The following is a 16223-nucleotide window of genomic DNA, read 5'->3' on the forward strand; positions in this document are numbered from 1 at the left end:
TTGTTGATTTTCTCAAAGAACCAGCTCCTGGTTGGATGATTCTTTTAATAGTTCTCTTTGTTTCCACTTGGTTGATTTCAGCTCTGAGTTTGATTATTTCATTCCTTCTACTCCTCTTGGGTGAATTTGCTTCCTTTTGTTCTAGAGATTTTAGTTGTGCTCTGAAGCTGCTATGGTATGCTCTCTCTAGTTTCTTTTTGGAGTCACTTAGAGCTATGGGTTTTCCTCTTAGGATTGCTTTCATTGTTTCCCATAATTTTTGGGTATGCTCTGGCTTCATTTTCACTAAACTCTAAAAAGTCTTTAGTTCTGTCTTTATTTCTTCCTTGACCAAGTTATCATTGAGTAGAATGTTGTTCAGCCTTGTACAACCACTCTGGAATTCAATCTGGGGGTTCCTCAGAAACATGCACATAGTACTACCGGAAGATCCAGCAATACCATTCCTGGGCATATACCCAGAAAAATGTTCCAACTGGTAATAAGAACATATGTTCCACTATGTTCATATCAGCCTTATTTATAATAGCCAGAAGCTGGAAAGAACCCAGATGTACCTCAACAGAGGAATGGATACAGAAAATGTGGAACATTTACACAATGGGGTATTACTCAGCTATTAAAAACAATGAATTTATGAAAATCTTGGGCAATTGGATGTATCTGGAGTATATCATCCTCAGTGAGGTAACCCAATCACAGAAGAAGTGATTAGATATGCACTCACTGATAAGTGGATATTAGCCCAGAAACTTAGAATACCCAAGATACAATTTGCAAAACACAAGAATATCAAGAAGAAATAAGACCAATGTGTGGATACTTCATTCCTCCTTAGAATAGGGAACAAAATACCCATGAAAGGACTTACAGAGACAAAGTTTGGAGCTAAGCCGAAAGGATTGACTATCCAGAGACTACCCTACCAGGGGATCCATCGAATAATTAGCCACCAAATCCAGACACTATTGTATATGCCAGCAAGATTTTGCTGAAGGGACCCCGATATAGCTGTCTTTTGTGAGGCCATGCCAATGCCTGGCAAATAGAGAAGTGGATGCTCACAGTCATCTATAGGATGGAACACAGGGCCCCCAATAGAGAAGCTAGAGAAAGCACCCAAGGAACTGAAGTGGTCTGCAACCCTATAGGTGGAATAACAATATGAACTAAGCAATACCCCAAGAGGTCACTTCTCTAGCTGCAAATGTAGCAGAAGATGGCCTAATTGGCCATCATTGGGAAGAGAGGACCCTTGGTATTGCAAACTTTATATTCCCCAGTACAGTGGAACACCAGGGCCAATAAGAGGGAGTGGGTGGGTAGAGGAGCAGGGTGTGTGTGTGGGGGAAGGTATAATGAACTTTTGGGATAACATTTGAAATGTAAAGAAAGAAAATAACTAATAAAAAAAGTGTTTTTCACCTTCAATGTGAATGTTGGCTTTTTATTTTATATGTTGTTATTTAAGATCAGCTTCACTCTGCGGTGATCTGATTGGATGCATCTGACAATTTCAATATATTTTTTTTATTTGTTGAGGCCTGTTGTGACCAATTATATGGTCAATTTTGGAGGTGGTACCATGAGTTGCTGAGAAGAAGGTATAACCTTTTGTTTTAGGATAAGATGTTCTGTAGATATCTGTTAAGTCCATTTGTTTCATAATTCTGCTAGTTTTACTGAGTCTCTGTTTAGTTTCTGTTTCCAGGATCTGTCCATTGATGAGAGTGGGGTGTTGAAGTCTCCCACTATTATTATGTGGTGCAATGTGAGCTTTGAGCATTTCTAAAGTTCCTTTAATGAATGTGGCTGCCCTTGCATTTGGAGCATAGATAATCAGAATTGAGAGTTCATCTTGGAAGACTTTACCTTTGATGAATATGAAGTGCTCCCCCTTGTTTTGTTTTGTTTTTTTTTTGATAACTTTGGGTTGTAATTTGATTTTATTCGATATTAGAATGGCTGGCTATGCCAGCTTGTTTCTTCAGACCATTTGCTTAGAAAATTATTTTCCAGCCTTTCATATTGAAGTAGTGTCTGTCTTTTTCCCTGAGGTGGGTTTCCTGTAAGCAGCAAAATATTCGGTCCTGTTTGTGTAGCAAGTCTGTTAGTCTATGTCTTTTTTTTGGGTATTTGAGTCCATTGATAATAAGAGATATTAAGGAAAAGTAATTGTTGCTTCCTGTTATTTTTGTTGTTAGAGTTCGGATTGTGTTCTGTGGCTGTCTTCTTTTAGGTTTATTGAAGAATTAATTTCTTGCTTTTTCTAGGTTATAATTTCCATCCTTGTTTTTGTGTTTACTCTTTATTATCTTTTGAAGGGCTGGATTCTTGGAAAAATACTGTGTGAATTTGGCTTTGCCATGGAAAATTTTGGTTTCTCCATCTATGGTAATTGAGGGTATTGCTGGTTATAGTAGCCTGGGCTGGCATTTGTGTTTTCTTAGTGTCTGTATGACATCTGTCCAGGATCTTCTGGCTTTCATAGTCTCTGGTGAGATGTCTGGTGTAGTTCATTAGACCTATTAAGGTTTGCCTTTCTATGTTAGTTGACCCTTTACCCTTACCACTTTTAATATTCTGTCTTTAGTGCATTTGTTGTACTATAATTTGTTGTAATAATTTGTGATTATTATGTAACTGGAGGAATTTCTTTTCTGGTCCAGTCTATTTGGAGTTCTGTAGACTTCTTGTATGTTCATGAGCATCTCTTTATTTAGGTTAGGGAAGTTTTCTTCTATAAATTTGTTGAAGATATTTACTGGCCTTTAAGTTAAAAAAATCTTCATTCCCATTTACTCTTATTATCTGTAGGTTTGGTCTTCTCATTGTGTCCTTGATTTCCTGGATGTTTTAGTTATGTTTTTTTTTTTTTTTGCATTTCTTTGATTGTTGTGTCCATGTACTCCACATGGAATCTTTTGCATCTGAGATTCTCTCTTCCATTTCTTGTATTCTGTTGCTGATTCTCGCATCTATGGCTTCTGATTTCTTTCCGAGTATTTCTCCAGAGTTGTCTCTGTTTTCGTTTTCTTTATTGTTTCTACATCCATTTTTAGGTCCTGGATTGTTTTGTTCAATTCCATTGGCCGTTTGGCTGTGTTTTCCTGTAATTCTTTAAGGGTTTTTGTGTTTCTTCTTTAAGGGCTTCTACCTGTTTAGCAGTTTTTTCCTGTAGTTCTTTAAGGGATATTTGTGTTGCCTCTTTAAGGCCTTCTACGTGTTTAGCTGTGTTCTCCTGTATTTCTAAAATGAGTTATTAATGTCCATCTTAAAATCCTCTTCCAGCATCATGAAATATGATTTTAAATTCTAATCTTGCTTTTCAGGTGTATTGGGGTATCCAGAACTCACTGTGGTGGGAGTGCTGGGTTCTGATGATGCTGAGTCATCTTGTTTTCTGTGATGAAGGTTATTGCTTTTACCTTTTGCCGTCTGGTAATTTCTGGCGTTAGTTGTTATAGCTGTCTCTGGCTGGAGTTTGTTCCTCCTGTGATTTTTTTATCCTCTGTCTGTACTCCTGGGAGTCTAACCCTCTCCTCAGTCTCAGTTGTCAGAGTACTCTCTGCAGGCAAGTGGGCAGAATTCTGGAGCTCAGATCTGCCTCCTAGATGAAGATGAAGGCCCAAAAGTGACCAATTTCCCTTATGAATGTCAGTGCAAAAATACTCAATAAAATCTTCACAAATCGAATCCAAATTTGTATTTCTTATCACATTTTTATAACATGAGTGCTGATGTCAATTCTCATGAAAATGCACTCCTGTTTGCAAATACCCATGTATACATACGTAGAGCCCATGCTGTATTAAAATTTGTGACATACTGTTGAACAACAGAAATAGAGTTGCATTACACACACAAATCATGAGTAAATGAAAGTAAAACAACTGTGAAATTGATATTCTGGTCATTCATCATTCATTGTTCTCCAGAAAAATCTTCTATAATGTGTCAAAGCAGTGCCAGCATTTCAAAAACAAGAAACAAAAAACAAACAAACAAACAAACAAAAAACAAAAAAAATCCACCTTTAAATTAATTGAAAATCTCAGATAATTGAGAAGATGCTTGAAGACTGCAATGTCCAACGTGATCCTTATACCACCGTGCTATGAAGCCATTTCCATGTTGTCTCAGAATAAAACCCTGAAAACCATGGAAGTGTTTGCTCTTCAGACCCTTTTGGTTTGTCAGGTTGTGGTTGGAACTGTGGGCAACATCCTTGTGTTTGTCCATAATTTCTCTCCAATCTTAACTGACTCTCAACTGAGGCCCATTTTACACACCTTGTCTGTGGCCAATAAATTCAATCTACTTTTATTATCATTTCCATACAATGTGAAAGTTTTTGATCCAAAAACCCGGAACTGGGGCTCCAGGCACAAATATGTGCTTCACTGTGCCCTGGGACTAACCAGGACCAAAGAGACAATGCTGAGACCAGAGCAGGCTTTGGTAACTCACCAGCCCATCTAAGATCCATTCCTTCCAGTCCAGCCAATTGTGCAATTGTGTCTGGATATCTAAGGGCAGAGGCTGATTCAGTGTGACAAATGGCACACAATGAAGATTCAACAAGACCGCTCGTTAAAACAGGATAGAGAGAGTGTGTACTCCTAGCCTTTGTCATCATTGGAAAGGCCCCAAACCTCCTCAATCTGAGGGCTTGCACTCTGTTTTTACTTCTTTTGTTTTTCTTTCACACCATCAAATTGCATTCAGACACACTGAAGGTCACCTGTAACCTGCAGGCCTTGCTCTCCCTAGCGTTGGTAGGAGATTTTCAACTCTTAGCCTGAACTGTGAGAGCCCACCCAGGCATTGGCCAAAACCTTGTATCTTTTTCTCCTTAAGAAAGAAAATACTGCTTACACATCAATCAATAAGTACTGCTAGCATAGTTGCTGGAGTTCTTAAACAGGTAGTTAGGCTGATGTTCTAAGGCATTGCAGAAACCCCTGACAGCTACAGGCTGCAGGAACATTCAATGTCCTTTCCTTTCCTTTCCTTTCCTTTCCTTTCCTTTCCTTTCCTTTCCTTTCCTTTCCTTTCCTTTCCTTTCCTTTCCTTTCCTTTCCTTTCCTTTCCTTTCCTTTCCTTCCCTTCCCTCCCCTCCCCTCCCCTCCCCTCCCCTCCCCTCCCCTCCCCTCCCCTCCCCTCCCCTCCCCTCCCCTCCCCTCCCCTCCCCTCCCCTTCCCTTCCCTTCCCTTCCCTTCACCTCTGAGTCAGTACCTCACAGAGTTGCTCCATTATATGCACTCCCATCCTCCTCTCAGTATTTGGGGTGCCAATTGTGTATCACCTATCCTCATATACCAGTGGTTTGCATGGTTAGGTGTATTCTTTCCCATTGTGGCTAGACAAGTCAGCTCTATGCATTGGGAGCCTAAGTTGATTCTTTGTATGTCCTTTGGTGGCTGGCTCAGTCTCTGAGAGCTGCCATGGTATAGTTTAGTTGACACTGGTGTTCTTCTGGTGGAGATTCTATCCCATTGTGGGCCTTCATACCTTCACCCAACTCTTCCATTAGAGTCCCCAACCTCCATTCAGCCATTGGCTGTATCTGTGTGTTTCAGGCAGTGTGGTGAGCGGGTGTGGCGGTAGTCCCAAGATGGCACCTGGGACTGTAGCCAAGTCTTATGACTTGTATGTACCTGACTTCTTCATACACCCGAAAATAAGCCAAGTCCATCGTGACAGCTGTGCAGGCACACCATGACGCAAGATCAGACCATTTGATGAAGGCCAATGAACTGAGATTACATGGACTGGGCTGATGGGGCATGGTTGAGGGGTTATATGAGGGATTGCGATTTGGGGCTAGAGAGAGATTCCTGCTTGCATGTTGAAATGTTCCTGAATAAACTGCATTGAGAAGAATGCTATGTTGCCGCTCTTTTCTGCTGGTCAGAGAGAGAAGATGTGGATCACAATAGCATTCGCCATCATAAGATGGCGCTGGCTTCTGCTGTGCCAACTCGACCTCTTTTCAGGAAACAAGCTGTGTGCGCATGTGCAAGAGTGTGTTCGCGCCAAGTCTTTGCCCACCCCGGGTCGTGCCAATGAGATCATGGGTAAGCGACCAATCAGGTGTGGACGCACCACGCTAGGGTGATTTTTAGCAGTGCCCTTTTGGGGCTCTGCGTCTTCCTCTTTAAGATGCAATAAACGCTTTGCTGCAGAAGGATCCTGGTGTTCTGTGTGCGTTCTTGCTGGTGAGATGACCCTCTGCTCGAGTAGAGGATTCAGAACTGCAGGATGAAGGTAAGCTCTGAGAGGCATGTTTGGTCTTGATCTCTCTCATCTCTCTCCCCCATTAGAAGGTGAGGTGGAGGATTTTGTTCTCCTTTTTGGCAGCGCTCATTCTTTTTCTTTTGGTTTCATTTTGTTTCCATCGGTGGTCCTGTTAGCCGATTTTGTGGATGCTACTAGGCACAGTCAGATGTATGTAGATAAGCTGTGGTGTCGATTTTGCGGCTGCCACTAGGCACAATCAGATGGACGTAGATAAGCCGCAGTGCCTCTCCTGTATTTAAGCCCCTCCTGTAGATAAAGGAGTAGTATGGGAGCCTCACATTCAGTGATTACAGCGCTGCAGTCTGTCTTAAAGCAGCGCGAGCTAAACGTTTCTACAAAAACCTTGGAATGTTTTGTTAAAGAGGTCGATCATGTAGCACCTTGTTACGTGTGTTCAGGGTCGTTAACCCTCGCCTCCTGGGAGAAATTAAGGGCATCCTTAGGGAACAGCAGAATGGGAAATTAAAGGTAGGGACCATGGCATTATGGAAATTGGTGAAATCCTGCCTAGAGGATGAGAAATGCAGCCCGACATTAATAGCAGGACAGGGGGCATTATATGAGTTACAGGACAGCATGTCAGAAACAGAGCGAGGTGAAAGATTAGGAGCTCTAAGAAGGAAAGGTGCACCTAAGAAAAGAGGCGCTTCCAAGGACCTTGGATTTAAGGAAGTGAGAGATAGGAGAAAGGACGCCCTGGGAGAGAAATAGGGAAAGGATGAGAAAGTCTCAAAAAGAAAAGCCTTTATCCGGTAAAGGAGTTAGAGGCTTTGGGGCTTGATAGTTCAGAAACAGACGAGCTTAGCCCCTCTGAGGAAGAGGAGTTAGAAAATGAGGCAGCTCGCTATGAAGAAGAAAGATACCACCCAGATGAACGACGAGCTAACAGCTTGGGTAAAAAACAGAAGAAAGTGGGAGGTGGAAACCATGCGGTTTCCTGGCCTATAGGCCCCAGTGCCCCTCCACCGTATGAGGAAATATTTTACTCAGACTCCTTCCTCACTAGAGATGTACAGAAAAAGATATGGCAGGCATTTCCGGTGTTTGAGGCTGCCGATGGAGGCCGTGTTCACGCACCAGTAGAATACATTCAAATTAAGGAACTTGCCAAGTCAGTCCGTAATTACGGAGTTGTGCCAATTTTACTATTTCTCATATCGAGAGGCTTGCCACTCTGGCCATGACTCCAGGAGACTGGCAGACAACAGTGAAGGGTGCACTACCTAATATGGGGCAATATATGGAGTGGAAAGTCTTGTGGTACGATGCCTTTCAGGCGCAGGCCAAAGTCAATGCCACTGCTGAAGGCGATCAAAGAAATTGGACACTTGATCTGCTAACAGGACAAGGGCATTATGCCAATGATCAAACAAATTACAACTGGGGAGCACACCCTCAAATCTCCGCTGCCGCCATTAAGGCGTGGAAGGCACTTTCCAGAAAGGGAGAGTCTGGGAACACTTAACAAAAATTATACAAGGCCCCCAAGAGCCATTCTCAGAATTTGTGGCTAGGATGACAGGCAGCAGGAAGGATCTTTGGAGACCCTGAACAGGCGTTAGTAGAACAGTTGGTCTATGAGCAAGCTACACAAGAATGCAGAGCAGCTATCACACCAAGGAAAAGCAAAGGGTTACAGGATTGGCTAAGAGCTTGCCGAGAACTTGGAGGCCTGCTTACTAATGCCGGCCTCGCGGCTGCTATCCTACAGGGCCAAAAGTGTTCAGGTACAGGTGATCGCAATGTCTGCTATAACTGTGGCAAACCAGGACATCTAAAAAGGGAGTGCTAGGCCCTCACAAAAAGGTAAGCACCAGGACTGTGTACTAAGTGTGGGAAAGGTTACCATTGGGCCAGTGATTGTTGCTCAGTTAGAGACATCAGAGGCAGGCTTATTCAGCCCAGACCTCTCCAGGCAGAAGGAGGTGAAGACACTCCAAAAAACGGGTATCCGGCCCTAGGTCTCAGGGCCCCAAAACATATGGGACCCCAGCTCACAACAAATGGACACCATGGTCCGCAGAGCTACAGAAGGCTCAGCAGGAGTGGACCCCCGTTCCACCACCCAATTCATGCTAATGCCACAGATGGGCGTGCAACCTGTCCCCACCGACTATAAAGGCTCCTTACCCGTGGGAAGTGTTGGCCTTATTTTGGGTCGATCCTTCTTAACCTTAAAGGGACTTATCATTCACCCTGGAATAATAGATCAAGAGTACATGGGAGAACTTCAAGTTCTCTGCTCTTGCCCTCAAGGTGTTTTTTCCATCTCCTCGGGTGACAGGATTGCTCAATTGATTATCCTTCCAAGCTTACATGATCATCTTCCTTCTTCTGGGGCCCCTAGAGACACCACGAAATTTGGCTCTTCTGAGACTGATTCTGCTTATTTAATGATGGACCTTAATTCCAGACCCTCTTTAGAGTTGAATATAGAAGGAAAAATCTTTTACGGGAATTCTAGATACAGGGGCTGATAAGAGCTTTATCTCCTCCAGTTGGTGGCCTAAGGCATGGCCTGTCACTCAATCATCCCATTCCTTATAAGGACTAGGGTATGAGGCCAGCCCCACTATCAGCTCATGCTCCTTGATCTAACATGCTCCAGAAGGCCAATCAGGAAGGTTCATTCCTTATGTCCTCCCTCTTCCTGTTAATCTTTGGGGGAGGGTCATCTTACAGGGCTTAGGACTAACATTGACCAATGAATATTCTCAACAAGCTGTTGGGATTATGAAGAGAATGGGTTACAAGGAAGGGAAGGGATTAGGAAGAAAAGAACAAGGAAGGTTAGAACCGGTCCCACAAGAAGGTAATATAGGAAGGCAGGGCCTAGGTCTTTCCTAGGGGCCATTGAGGATTCTATGCCTATACCCTGGCTCACAGAGGAAGCCATATGGTTTCCTCAATGGCCTCTATCCTCTGAAAAATTGGAAGCTGCCACTAAGTTTGTTAATGAACAATTGCAGCTTGATCACTTAGAACCCTCTACTTCACCATGGAATACTCCTATTTTTGTGATAGAGAAAAAATCAGGAAAATGGAGACTTCCCCACGATTTGAGAGCCATTAATGCACAAATGCGTTTATTTGGCTCGGTTCAATGAGGGCTACCTTTGCTCTCTGCTTTACCTAAGCAATGGAAGATAATAATTATAGATATTAAGGATTGTTTCTTTTCCATCCCCTTGTGCCCACAAGACAGACAGAGGTTTGCATTTACTATACCAGCTGTTAATCATCTTGATAAGATAAGAGATTTCAGTGGAAGATTCTGCCTCAAGGCATGACCAATAGCCCCACTATGTGCCAATTATATGTACAATTAGCCCTTGAACCTATAAGAAACCAGTTTCCTTCCCTACTTTTGATCCATTACATGGATGATGTCCTCATGTGCCGTAAAGATTTAACAATACTACAGATTTCATATCCAATTTTAATTAAAACACTGGGGTAGTGGGGATTACAAGTTGCTGCAGAAAAGGTTCAAATTGCAGAAATTGGCTTATTTTTGGGATCGATCATTTATCCTGAAAAAATAGTTCCTCAGAAATTAGAGATTCGCAGAGATCATTTACATACCTTAAATGATTTCCAAAAATTATTGGGAGATATAAATTGGCTGAGACCATTTTTAAAGATGTCCTCTGCTGAGTTAAAACCCTTATTTGATATTTTGGAAGGGGACCCTCATATTTCCTCTCTGAGAGCATTGCCAACGGCTGCAAGCCAGGCCTTACAAGTTGTAGAAAATGCCTTACAGGATGCTCAATTACAGCGCATTGATGAAACCAAGCCTTTTGATTTATGTGTTTTTAAAACTGTACAACTACCAACAGCTTTCTTGTGGCAAAATGGGCCTTTATTGTGGATCCATCCCAATGCATCTCCTGCTAAGATTATTGATTGGTATCCCGATGCGGTTGCTCAGCTTGTACTCTGCAGGTTGAAAGCAGCTATTACTCATTTTGGAAAAGAACCCATTTTTTTGATAGTACCATACACAGCTATTCAAGTTCAAACATTAGCTGCTACCTAAAATGCTTGGGCAGTGTTAGTTACTTCTTTTTCTGGACAGATTGATAATCACTATCTAAAACATCCGATTCTGCAATTTGCCTTAAGCCAAGTCATTGTGTTCCCACACATAATGTCTCAGGAACCGCTTGTTGATGGGGTTGTAGTGTATACAAATGGATCAAAACTGGTAAAGGTGCTTATGTGGTAGATGGTAAGGTGGTAACCAAAAAGTATGATGATAGCTCTCCCCAAGTGATAGAGTGGTGGTTCTGGATGTCCTCGAGGCTTTCCCGGGCCCGCTTAACATTGTATCAGATTCCCCCTATGTGGTTAATGCAGTTAAGGTTCTTGAGGTGGCTGGATTAATCAAGCCTTCCAGCAAACTCGCTCAAATTTTTCAACAAATTCAATCTACCCTTCTTGGCAGGAGATCCCCTGTATTTATAACACATATTAGAGCTCACTCGGGCCTTCCTGGTCCAATGTCCCGCAGAAATGACCTAGCAGACCAAGCTACAAGAGTGATTGCAGTTGCCTTGTCCCCCCAATTAGATGTAGCAAAAGAATTTCACAGAAAATTTCATGTGACAGCTGAAACTTTACGCCGCCGATTTGCTCTGACTAGAAAAGAAGCTAGGGAGATAGTTACTCAATGTCAAAATTGTTGCCAATTTTTGCCTGTACCCCATGTGGGAGTTAACCCACGGGGAATCCGACCGCTGCAGGTCTGGCAAATGGATGTTACTCATATCCCTTCCTTTGGAAGACTTCAGTATCTACATGTTTCTATTGATACATGCTCTGGCATCATGTTTGCTACACCTCTAACAGGAGAAAAGGCCTCGAATGTAATTCAACATTGCCTAGAGGCGTGGAGTGCTTGGGGTAAACCCAAACTCCTCAAGACAGACAATGGACCAGCTTATACTTCTCAAAATTTTCAACGGTTCTGCCGCCAGATAGATGTGACCCATCTGACTGGTCTCCCGTATTATCCTCAAGGGCAGGGCATTGTAGAACGTGCCCATCGCACTCCCAAATCTTATTTAATTAAACCAAAAGGGGGAGTCGAGGAGGCTCTACCCTCAGTACCAAGAGTAGCTGTTTCCATGGCACTCTTCACCCTTAATTTTTAAAATCTTGATGCCCAAGGCCATACTGCGGCTGAACGTCACTGTTCAGAGCCTGATAGGCCAAAAGAGTGGCCTTGGAAAGACGTTTTGACTGGTCTCTGGAAAGGCCCGGATCCTATTTTAATAAGATCCAGGGGAGCTGTTTGTGTTTTCCCGCAGGAGGAAGACAACCCATTCTGGCTACCGGAACTACTGACACGAAGGATTCTGACACCTGAAAATGACTCCTGGATGGATCCCTTGGAAACTACCTTTAGCCCTCGTGCTGCCTCTTTGGATTTGGGTTCCTAGTATATTGGGAGAGTACAGATGGGCAATTTTGTCTGCCTTCCCAAAGCCCATGCCTGTTCATCATGATGCAGTTGTTTTCCCCAATTTTTTTACAACCAATAAAAGTTTGGATCTGCCATACCTACTATATGATCCTACCTGAGCACCTTTGGGAAAGAATCCTTCTCTATCTGAACAGGGTTCCCTTTGCTTTCAATTTGTCCAAAAAGGAGACTGCATTCAGCTCACAAGCCGAGCCTTGGGGTGGTTTAAAGGAAAACGTGTAGGCTGGGTGAAGATTCAACAGGAGAGTGTAGGGGGAAATAGGACAAATTATAATTACACTTTTTTGCAAGAAGCAATCTGGATTAATGGTATCTTCCTTCACCTAATTTTACAGACAGGGAACATCCTTGTCAACCTAGAATATCCCCCCATTGTGGTGGGGAGGATGATGAGGAAATTATCCCGCCCTGGTCTGATTGTCAATCCTCCATTACTCGCTGGGCAGATCAGGATAGAACCTTCTCCTTTTCCCCCAATATGATGGTAGATCCAGGGGAAGAACTGGCTATGAAGCAGGGACTCTTCCTACAGGACCATAGAATGGATCCTTTCTGTAAGTGGTTACTTTGTGGAATTAATGGTAGCTGTACAGATCTTAACACCTTGGCCTTTATCCGGGGTGGTACGGCCAGAAAGGCATCTTTTACTGGTATCACCACTGGCACCATGCTAATACAGGATGGGTCCGGCCAATCATTCATAAATACCACTGAAATATTTGTTGGATTCAATACAACCATTGTAAATCAGAATTATTCACCTACTCCAGTCTGTGTTTATCCCCCCTTTTTGCTTATTCTTTCAAATGATTCATTTAAAGATTGTTGCAATAATTCCTGTTGGATGTCACAGTGCTGGAATTCAAGACGGGCTAGTCGTGCCATGGTTGCCAGAGTCCCGTGGTGGGTTCCTATTCCCGTGGAGACCCCTTCTACCCTGTCCTTGTTCAGGCAGAAGAGAGACTTCGGTATAACTGCACCCATTGTGGTGGCGATCTCTGTTAGTGCAATTGCAGCAACAGCTGCTGGGATTGCCATGGCAACCACAGTCCAAACAGACACAGCCCTAAATCAATTATCAGCCACAGTGGCAGATGCTGTTAATCTTCACACTTCTGCTAGTGCCCAGTTGAAGGGTAGATTAATGGTTGTTAACCAACGCCTCGATCTGGTAGAGGAAAGATTGGATATTCTTTTTCAACTTGCCCAACTGGGATGTGAAAAAAGAACTGGGGGCACTCTGCATTACCAGCGTACAGTATGAAAATTTTACCTGAGCAGCTAATTTGTCTAGGCAATTGTCATTGTATCTTGCAGGAAACTGGTCAGAAGGATTTGATGAGACTCTCGAGTCTTTGAGGGCAGCAGTGTTGACTATCAACTCAACAGGAGTGGACCTGTCGCTGACGGAGGGACTCTCTTCCTGGATTTCTTCAGCTTTTTCTCATTTCAAAGAATGGGCGGGGGTGGCTCTGTTTGGTGCAGCCCCGTGCTGTGGATTAGTGTTCATGCTATGGTTGGTCTGCAAGCTCAGATCTCAACAGAAACGTGACAAGGTCGTTATCACTCAAGCACTTGTGGCCATTGAACAAGGGGCCTCCCTTGAAATTTGGTTATCTGTGCTCAAGAATTAATCGGCATCTGAGTTCTCTGCTCTTGCACCCCATGGATTTGTGGATCCATTGCACTGGGATGAGAGAGACTCAACGATCCTTGATCAGCCCTTGCACATCGCTGAGGTTTCCTCATTGCACGCAATAGGGTGATCATGATTCCCCCACTAATTCATTTTTGGCTGGCTTCTTTTGTAGAGTTCGCCCTAGGTCATTTAGAAGTTACTGTCACACAGTACTGTGGTATCCAGAGACGGGCAACTATCCTCATGCACAGACCAACCTAAGACATGGGTCCCGGTGGCGATAGGGTTACCCTATGACGGGTAAGGCTGTGACATTAGAGGGACGACCTAAAACGGGAGCCACAGCAGATGGACATAACTGCAGAGGCCTAGACCAGCCTCCTTTTAGAAAAACTACAAGGGGGAGATGTGAAGAGCCACAATAGCATTCGCCATCACAAGATGGTGCCGGCTTCTGCTGTGCTAGCTCAACCTCTTTTCAGGAAACAAGCTGTGTGCGCATGTGCAAGAGTGTGTTCTCGCCAAGTCTTTGCCCACCCCGGGGCATGCCAATGAGATCATGAGTAAGCAACCAATCAGGCGTGGACGCTCCGCGCTAGGGTGTTTTTTAGCAGCACCCTTTTGGGGCTCTGTGTCTTCCTCTTTAAGATGCAATAAACGCTTTGCTGCAGAAGGATCCTGGTGTTCCGTGTGTGTTCTTGCTGGTGAGACGATAGCACGGGACAAGAAGAGACAAGTGGTGGCCCGTACAGGGAACCTTCTCTTAGTTCAGAACTCATTGGAATCGCTTCTCGGCCTTTTGGCTAACATCAAGTGCAGAACTCATCGCAGTCGGGGCAGCTAGCTGAATCATCGACAGCTGATGTGAGTCATGGAGTAGTTGACCAGAGCAGTCCAAAATGAGTGCAGTGGGGATGGCGTGGATGTTCCTGGTGTTGAGGATACTTCCCGTGGTGATGACTGATGATCCACATTGGAGAATCTTATCTGTGTTTCCCAAACCCATGTCGTTGACACATTCAGACAAGTGTTCCCTCGACTTTTCACATCTAATGCTTTGCTGCAGTTACCATTTTTACCATGGGATGGGGAAATAGCGCCTGTGCAGGAACTGATGCAGCTTCAGTTGAGGGACTTTCTGTGCTTTCAAATGATTCAAAATATTTCTCAGAAATTTGTGGTTGTTGTGTGGTGTGAATGGTAGTTGCACAGATCTTTCTCCTCTGAGTATTCTAGTGGGAGGGGCATGGGGTAATGCAAGTTTTTATTGAAATGGGTCTAGTGTGTTTGAAACCTCTGTATCTCAACTTGCTGGAGGGCGCAATTCTTCCTTTAAGGCTACGCCTGTTTGTTTGTGGCCTCCTTTTGTGTTTATTGTTTATAATGGTAGTTATGAGAATAATGTTAATTGTAGTAGTGATATTTGTTATTATGGTATGTGCTGGAATGCATCTGAATATCATTTAGCTGTTGTGAGTAGGATGCCTCACTTTCTACCTTGGCCTGTTCAAGCTCCTGCTATGACTTTGTTTAGACCTAAGAGGGATTTTTGGCATTACTGCGGCCATTGTCACTGCTATAGCAATTTCTGCCACCGAAGCCACGGCTGTGGCCATATCCCTTACCTCTGTGGTACAAACTGCTGTGGCTGTGAGTAATTTATCCGTGGATGTTGCAGATATCTCAGTACTTTAAGGATTGGCCAGCTGGATCTACAGCTGTATCCCGCTTGAAAGAGTGGGCCAAAATTGGTGGACTTACACTGTGTCTGATATTAATCAGCATCCTGGCCTTTTGGTGCATTTGCTGTATACAGTTTTGTCAGCACAGAACCCAAGCCTTGATGATACAGGCCTTTGCAGCAGTGGAGAGAGGACAGTCTCCTCAAGTGTGGCTTGGCATGCTAGAGAAGTAGTCAATGATGGGTAAGACTCTTTGGGCATGTCACCAACCTAAGACAGGGATCAAACCAAAGCTGATTGTCTCCCAATGACGGGTAAGGGGCATTGCCACAGGGGGCAACATAAGACTGACATTATCTCTGCCAAAAAAAAAGAAAGAAAAAAGGGGGATACGTGGGGAGTGGGGGTGGCAGTAGTCCCAAGATGTCACCTAGGACTGCAGCCAAGTCTTATGACTTGCACCTGACTTCCTCATACACTTGAAAATAAGCCACATCCATCGTGACAACTGCGCAGGAACATCATGACACAAGATCAGGCCATTTGATGAAGGGCACAGGAACAATCAAAAGCAAAATTCAATCTCCAACCATCCAATGTCTGGAATCCAACTCACAATCTTCTGGGCTCCTCCAAGGGCTTATATACTGGATTACATTGATGGATTTCCTTATATTGAACCATCCCTTCATCCCTGGGATGCAAACTACTTGGTCAGGATGGATGATTGTTTTTATGTGTTCTTGGATTTGGTTAGCAAGAACTTTTTTTTTTTTTTTTTTTTTTTTTTTTTTTTTTTTTTTTTTTTTTTTTAGTATAGAATAATTTATTTGGGGACATGGTTAGGAGACTTGAGAAAGGAGTAGAAGTAGAGTGTGGGGACATAGAAGATCAGGGAGAGAAAAAGAACGAAAGAGAAGAGGCCGGCTAGGAACATGTGAAGGGGGCAGGGAGGGGAAGGGGAGAGAGGGAGAAAGGGGTCAGAGAGGAGAGAGAAGAGAGGCAGAGAAGGAAAAGGGGCAGAGAGCTAAGCTGAAAAGCTGTCTTTTTTTTTTTTTTTTTTTTTTGGTTTTTTGAGACAGGGTTTCTCTGTGTAGCCCTGGCTGTC

This window comes from Mus caroli, unplaced genomic scaffold, assembly GCF_978045245.1.
Source record: "Mus caroli unplaced genomic scaffold, Mus_caroli_1 scaffold_8, whole genome shotgun sequence".
NCBI lineage: Eukaryota > Metazoa > Chordata > Mammalia > Rodentia > Muridae > Mus > Mus caroli.